The sequence below is a fragment of the Silurus aristotelis genome, assembly GCF_946808225.1.
Source record: "Silurus aristotelis genome assembly, chromosome: 1".
Taxonomy (NCBI): Eukaryota; Metazoa; Chordata; class Actinopteri; order Siluriformes; family Siluridae; genus Silurus; species Silurus aristotelis.
In genome coordinates this window covers 15,284,294-15,291,850 of record NC_139574.1, presented here as the reverse complement: position 1 = coordinate 15,291,850, position 7,557 = coordinate 15,284,294, and the positions used below count along the sequence as shown (strand labels likewise).

The following is a 7,557-nucleotide window of genomic DNA, read 5'->3' as shown; positions in this document are numbered from 1 at the left end:
AAAAGGAATAATAGAAAAGTTGGATTCATTGTGTTCTGCACTATATGCTGCCAGGAAGAAGCTCTGTTGAAGTGTGCACCACTCAGGAGACAGAAAAAATACTATGTCTCTTCTACAGCACCTGATTTGCCATAAATAAAAAACACCTTACATGGAAATAGATCTATGTAAGGTAACTTTTAACTTTTACTGCAGCACTGCTGGATAATTAAACAAAAAATCTTAGAAAAAGGTGAAATGATTTTATCTATTTTTTGCACTGTATATAATGTATTAAAGCCTGGGTTGCTTAAGAAGCTCAAATCCAGTAGATGGTGTTACAGAAATATAAACAGCATTCATTATTCACATTACAAAGAGATAAAGTGGATACTTTCTGTGTCCAGGCTCTAACCATGAGCAACAGCATTTATTTGACATTGTAGAAAGTAGAAAAAGTTAAACAGCTTGGGTAAACTTTCTTAAACTAATACACATGACTCATAATAGCAATATATTTTGAATATATGTACAGTGTTAGACAAAGTAAACAAACCATGTACTTGAGATAAAGTAGAGATGCACTGGGTAAACTATATTTCAGTAGAAGTGCTCCCTTTTAAACTTTCACTTAAGTAAAAGTACTAAAGTATGTGCCTTGAAATATACTTAAGTATTCAAAGTACTATGATTTATTTTGTACACATCTACCTTTCTCCTCTTCATCATATCAGCTAACTTTCTTCCTTTACGAGTAATAGTACCAACATTTAAAGTACCCACCATAACCTCCACTCTCCTACACTCCTTTTCCTGCCGTCTCTGTAGACGTGTTCCTCCTCTCCTTCTCCTCTTTTGGCCAACAGCGTTTCTACCGTTACCCTGTGGGCTAACAATACCTGTGGCAGTCATTGGTAACCCGGGCATCGATAGATGAGTTTCTGTTTTACACTGGATTTTTTACATCAGGACCTTTGATTAAATAAGATCGAATTGCTTCATATAAAACAGTATTTATCATCTGCAGCCTCATTGACCCGCTGCACTCATTAAGGACAAGATGTTTGGATCTATGTAGTGTATTAGTAGGTACTATATAGACTTAAAACCATGGGGCCAAAAAGTACCATATTGGAAGCTCCAGAGTTTCAGGAAGAAATGTGCTCCATCAGAACCGAAAAGTCAGAACAATGTGTCAGAACTTCACACACTCATGTAAGAGTAATTCCTGTTTGAAGAATAGATTAATAAAAAAATAGAGGTGTTTAGGTTTTTGATACAGTATGTGACTCTCCATCATTAGTGCCCCAAAGTTACAACACTGGAAGTAAAGCAATAATAATAATAATAAAAACATTTAAAATGTTATACAATATGAAACCCTGAGCACTTTCTCTGACAGGGCATGTGGATAACTCAGTATTTCTGGCTGTCTTTGGAAAGGCTGAATCAGTTTTCTGATTTAAATAATAACTGGCATTTCTCTACAGAAATTATTATTATTTTTCAATTATATTACATGCTATTAACAATTATTATTTAATACAATTAAAGGAATCCTATTTATCATAAAAAGGAATATAAAACATCCTAAATTACAAAAGACTGTCTCAAACAGGAGTCTAAACCAGTGGCACTATCTGTATCTGTTCAGGGGTTAAAAAAAATAAATAAAAAAAATAAAAAAAATCAAGGTATTATCAGGTAATAAAGGTAATTTTTTTAAAAGTAACATGAACCCTACAACCAGACTGTGGTAAAATGAAAGCCACCCCAGTAATGTCTTTTGACAGACAGACGGATAGACAGACAGAAAAACAGATCACTTTATTTATCCCTGAGAGTAAAGATGTAGAAGTTAACAAGAAAAGAAAAAGAGAGATATATATTATATATTTAAAAATACAAGAATATAAAGAAGAACCATTAAGAACTAACTCAGCATAGAGAAGAATAAGAAGTGCTGGAAGTAAAAGTTTTGGCCCCCACAGAGCCCTGATCTCAGCATCATCAAGTCAAAAGACAGATGAATTTGAGGCAGTCTACATGTAGATCTAGATCTGTGGTTAGTTCTTCAAGATGTTTGGAACAAAATACCTGTCCAGAATTTTTAAAAGTGTGTGCAAGTATACCTAGAAGAATTAATGCTGATTTGCAGAGAAAATGTGCTCACAACAAATAGTGAATTCATTTGGACTTCTCTTTTATTTATTCTCACTTTGCAGCATTTTTTACACCTGCCTAAAACTTTTACAGAGTACTGTATATATAACTACATTCTTCTTGTCTCTTGATTGAATATATATAAATGTGTAAATACAGGGCAGTGGTAGTGGAACCCCTCAGATTTAAACTGAACAGTGACGTTACTTGGAGACAAAACTGTACTCATACTGTTTCGTCATCAATATCAAATGTTGCCATGGATACGAGACGTATTTTCACTGCTGTACAAAGATATCTGGTGCATGCGTTATTTTGGGCAAGAAGGAAATAAAACCGAGAATAAAGCGCCATCTGCTGTAATGTTTCAAAAAAAATGTAAGACGCTAAACACTACATAACATCTGTCGATGGAAAGTTAAAAAGAAATGTATGCCCCATGTCACCAGAATAAACTCTACCCAATTAGTATAAATACTGGCAAAGTGGGAAACTTCAGATCAAACCTCTGTATCTTAAAACTCACTGATATAAATTTTTTTCTGAGTTCAGTCTTGGAAAGTAAAAAGTCCAAGGAACCAAAACAAAGATTCTGAAAATAAACTGTAAACAAAATGGCAGCTGCATTGGGCAAAACATATCAAGGTAAAAAAAAAAAAAAAAAAAAAAAGAGTTTGTAAATCTGATGTACACTTAATTTACTAGGAACACCTACATTCATTTACTGTGTGTGTGTGTGTGTGTGTGTGTGTGTGTGTGTGTGTGTGTGTGTGTGTGTGTGTGTGTGTGTGTGTGTGTGTGTTGCTGCATTATTACCACATTATTTATGCAAAAATATAATTCTTATCACTTTCTTTATCTAGTTTTATACATCAACCATCACACTGGATGCTGGAACATAAAGGGCAGGGCAAATGATCAGCCCAAGTCATCATCTAGGGGCAAAAGTAAATCTGATGACCTGCCCAATGAAAATGAGTCTCATCAGAAGAGACAGAAAAAACAGATAATAGAAGAGAAAACGGACGTCTCCAACACAACTAAACTAGGTAAAAAAAAAAATACATGCAAACTTGTCCAAGGGTTTGTGAATGTGATGTACCCTCACTGTCCCCTTCATTAGAAGCAACTCTCTATTCATATACACTTTTTGTGTGTGTGTGTGTGTGTGTGTGTGTGTGTGTGTGTGTGTGTGTGTGTGTGTGTGTACGCTGCATTGTTACGCCATAAAAAAAAAAGAATTATCACTTTCTTTATTCAGTTTTATACATCAACCAGCACACTGGATGCTGGAACATAAAGAAGAGGGCATACGATCAGCCCAAGTCATCATCTAGGGGCAAAAGGAAATCTACAAACTTGACAAATGAAAATGAGCCTCATCAGAAGAGTCAGAAAACACAGATAACAGAAGAGAAAACTGACGTCTCCAACACAACTAAACTAGGTAAAAAAAAAATCTAAGCGTCTTTAAGGGTTTGTGAAAGTAATGTACCCTCACTGTCTACTTTATTAGGAAAATCTGTACATTACAGTGGAACCCAGTTATGTCGCCGGCCTAGGGGGTGCCAAAAAGCGTTGGGATAACCGATGATCGAGATAAACAAAAACCAATATGGCGGCACTATATTAACGTGCTTGAAATTTCTTTATGTACATGATGTGCGTTATTAAATGAGAATGTGCAGTCACGTGTTTTTGAAGGTTTTTTTACACAACAGCGTTGCTGCGATTTGTTTGTTTGGTCATGCGGTTCGAGATAAACTGTAATGCGGATAAGGAGGCGGAAGCCGAAGTAAACGCAAAAAGTTTATTGAGAACACTCAGGAGATAATCCACCAATACTTGTAGTGAAACAGTAATATCCAGTGGTGCGCTCCGGGAGTGCGGTCCACCAAGGTCTGTGAAAGCAGAGACAGTTCGTGTAGAGAATCCACGGATCCGCGCTATGGAAAGCGCAGCGCTGGGCAGCAATGGATAAACGTGGTGCAGACAGCGTGAACATGAAAAACAGCAGGATCGGGGTGCCGTTGAGAGAATGCGGAGTCCGAGAAGAAGGTTACGTAGCGGGATACGTATACGCGATTACACAGACCGCCATGAACCTACACAGACCGCCATGAACCAACACAGACCGCCATGAACCAACACAGACCGCCATGAACCTACACAGACCGCCATGAACCTACACAGACCGCCATGAACCAACACAGACCGCCATGAACCTACACAGACCGCCATGAACCAACACAGACCGCCATGAACCAACACAGACCGCCATGAACCAACACAGACCGCCATGAACCTACACAGACCGCCATGAACCAACACAGACCGCCATGAACCTACACAGACCGCCATGAACCTACACAGACCGCTATGAACCAACACATACGATCATGCACAAACAATAACGGACCGCGAGTGTGTGGAGGTGAGGGGCTTAAATAGGAGTGATTGAATGAGAGTCAGGTGTGTGTGATCAGCATGACTGCGACGAGCTCTGTGTGGGCGGGGCACGCACGGGAGAAGAAGCAGGGTGCTTCGGGGAATGCCGCCGCCGAAAGGGGCGTGGCAGGGGGATTCCTGACATAACCGAAGTGGCAAATTTGCCCCCACTTGTGCTCGAGATATTAGGGTTCGGCGACATAAAAAAAATCTACATAACCGATAAAAAATGCTTAGACAAAGCGAGAATTTGGCGGTTCCACTTCAAAAACGTCGACTTAATAGGGTTGGCGAGTTAACCGAGGTCGAGATAAGTGGGTTCGACTGTACTTTGTGTGTGTTGCTGCATTATTTCTGCATTATTCCTACAGAAAATAATTATGTGTTCTTTCTTTATTTAGTTTTATACATCAACCAGCACACTAGATGCTGGAGTATAAAGAAGAGGGCATACGATCAGCCAACAACAAGTGGCAAAAGGAAATCTACAAACTTGTCAACTGTAAATGAGCCTCAGCAGAAGAGACAGAAAACACAGACTATAGAAGAGAAAACTGACGTCTCCAACACAACTAAACTACCTTCTAAACGTTTGGGCATTGGTAAGGCAAAAGAAAGGTGAAGTGAATGAACAGCAGTAGGATTGGTTATGTGAATTAGACACTCATCTTTGGATGTTTTTTCACAGCACATTTGTTGGAGGTTTATGAGACGAGAGAACTGCTGGGCAAAGGAGGATTTGGCTCTGTGTATGCTGGTGTACGTAAAGCAGATGGATTGCCAGTAAGTCTTTTCTCTCTTGTTTTATTCTATTTCTCTGACTTCATTATATGTCTTAATTTAATATACAAATTAGGGAAGCATGTTTTTAGTCATAATGCTGAATATTTAATCATGAGATCAGGAATGGCAGTGTTTACTGATACGTGATTGTGTCTTTTGAAAGAGGCTGATTGTTATAAGCATCATGGTTTAATGTAGGATTTTCAATAAAACTGCAGAAGTAATTACTACACTTTTATGATCAGCTAAAATTATATAACATCTAAGGACAAATAAAAGATAAGATCCTTTTTAGATCATTTATGGGAATAATGTCATCTAATTTCACAGAACACATTCGTATTTTCTCAGGTTGCAATCAAGTACATCTCCAAACGTAAAGCAACTGAAAAACTGGAAATTGTAAGTTTTTTCTGCATGTTTTAATGTACATAAAACAATAAACTATAACCTATACTATAATAATAATAATAATAATAATAATAATAATAATAATAATAATAATAATAATAATAAAATAAAATAATAATAATAATAAAATAATAAAATAATAAATAATAATAATAATAATAATAATAATAATAATAACAATGATCACACTATTTAGAACACTTTTATAAGCAGTTTGGGGTTATATTATGTAGCACTCGTTCTTTTCTACAGCCTGGACATGGTTTCCTGCCAACTGAGGTAGCTTTGATGTCCATCGTAAATACAGAACCATACTGTTTAAACATCCTGCGGATTCTGGAGTGGTATGAAGAGCCAAGCTGCTACTACATAGTTCTGGAACGACCCGAACCATGTGAAAACCTCCACCAGTTCTGCAGTAGGTATGGCAGCTGCTTGCCTGAGACTGTGGCTCGTTTAGTGATGGTTCAGCTGATAGATGCGCTGAAGCATTGCAAGAGCCGAGGAATTCTGCATCGTGACGTCAAGCCAGAAAACATTATGGTTCAGACGGACACCCTTAACGTAAAGCTGTTTGACTTCGGGTGTGGAGACTTGATCAAGGACACTTACAAAGAATTTACAGGTATATTATCTGAAAGCTCTGAAAACTTTTTTCTGCATGGCAGTGGAGATATATTGCTTTTTTTTACTAACTGGAATGTCATTAACAGGCACACCCAGCTACGCTCCTCCTGAGTGGTTTAAAAAGAAAAAGTATTTGGCAGACCCAGCGACTGTCTGGTCTGTGGGTGTGACACTGTACAGACTGGTGTGTGGCTCTCTGCCTTTCAACACCCGGAAGGAATTAAAACATGGTCATGTGTGTTTCTCCAGAAGTCATTCTAAAGGTAAGAAACCGCAAAGACTGACAAGTTATGGAATAAGTCAAAGCAGGCTGAAGTTTATATTGTACATTTACTTGAATGTAATTGTTGATTTACGTGATATTTATTTCAGAGTTTTCTATATTTATATTATACATAACTGTTTTTAAGAGGTTAAATATTATACGGCATGTTTTTTATTAGGTAAAGTTTCTATTCTTTTTTCTATGTTTTACTAATTTCTGTATTTGTGTATTGTTTAACAGAATGCATGCATCTGATCCGTTGGTGTTTGTGCACCAAACCAGCAGGCCGTCCGAGCCTGGAGCAGATAGAGCATCACCCATGGTTTCACTTAAAAGGTATTTGTGCTGGTCTTTTCCCTATTTATTTTAAAACAGACAGAGGAACCCTATAATTCATTAAGTACTTTTGTTCTCTAATTGTTTTTTGTGATTTAGGATCTGCACTACAAACTACTGGATAGACACCTGCCATCAAATACATCTGAAACCTACAAATATATTTGTGCTTTTGTACAAAATACATAAAATATTACAAATTCGATTAAAAATTGATTTTGACTGAAGTTAGTTTATATTGCAATTATTTTTGTTAATCATGCTTACTTAATAAAACAATAAGCCATTAAAGGGGAGATAATCAGAGTAAAAGATGATTGTTTGGACCAATTAAAAGGAAAGTCACTGTATTGTCACTATCACTATATTACTTCAGTGCACAGAAAGTAAACAAAACAAAACTGCTACTGGATCTCATTTATTCTTTTTCTTCCAGCTACATCACAAAAACAATCCATGTTACACCCCTTAGCTTAGAGGTCAAAAGGGGTACGTAAAAGGACTGTATATTAATTGTGTCTTATAAAGGATATGATTTTTTAGCT

General features: G+C 37.0%; 1 long non-coding RNA gene across 1 annotated transcript; it reads left to right on the top strand.

The window, feature by feature from the left end:
• The first annotated feature begins 6,914 nt into the window (after positions 1 to 6,914).
• LOC310735229 lies at positions 6,915 to 7,228 on the top strand. The gene is made up of 2 exons (XR_014536247.1): positions 6,915 to 7,012; positions 7,112 to 7,228. It is a non-coding gene; the product is annotated as an uncharacterized lncRNA (long non-coding RNA).
• Positions 7,229 to 7,557: the final 329 nt, after the last annotated feature.